Below are 451 nucleotides of genomic sequence, written 5' to 3' on the forward strand. Positions count from 1 at the left end.
CTGCATGTAAGCAAAATATCTACAATTGTATGTTGTTATTTCAGTTCACCAATTACTGGTGCCTTTATCCCTCTGCTGATTGCACTACCTGACCAGATAAATCAGTTATTTGCCTTAAGATTATGTTCTCTTTATATTGCACAGGATAGTTTAGGGTTCTGTTTGCATGACATGATTGCAATGATTAAGGCTTATATTATAATAGTTTTAGTTACTCCATAGACTTTTTATAGGGCTGAAGTATTAAGATTACCTCAACAAATCTGAATATCTTGTGGGTTTGGTAAATTAGAGACTTGGTTGCATTACTTTCATTTTGGGAAAGGGAGCGTTCGCCAGAAGATGGAACAACAACAACAAAAAAAAATCCTGCATGAGTTGAAGCTTGATTCTTGTAGATGTGTGGTTATGTGTGTTATGTACTGTATACTTCTCTTTTTTTAACAATAAT

At 33.9% G+C, this 451-nt stretch overlaps 1 protein-coding gene across 1 annotated transcript in view; it reads left to right on the forward strand.

The window, feature by feature from the left end:
* LOC119588855 (1-phosphatidylinositol 4,5-bisphosphate phosphodiesterase-like) overlaps positions 1-451 on the forward strand; it is a gene marked incomplete in the record, with an annotated part of 69,524 nt that overhangs the window by 59,202 nt on the left and 9,871 nt on the right.

The sequence above is a fragment of the Penaeus monodon genome, chromosome 24, assembly GCF_015228065.2.
Source record: "Penaeus monodon isolate SGIC_2016 chromosome 24, NSTDA_Pmon_1, whole genome shotgun sequence".
Classification (NCBI taxonomy): Eukaryota; Metazoa; Arthropoda; class Malacostraca; order Decapoda; family Penaeidae; genus Penaeus; species Penaeus monodon.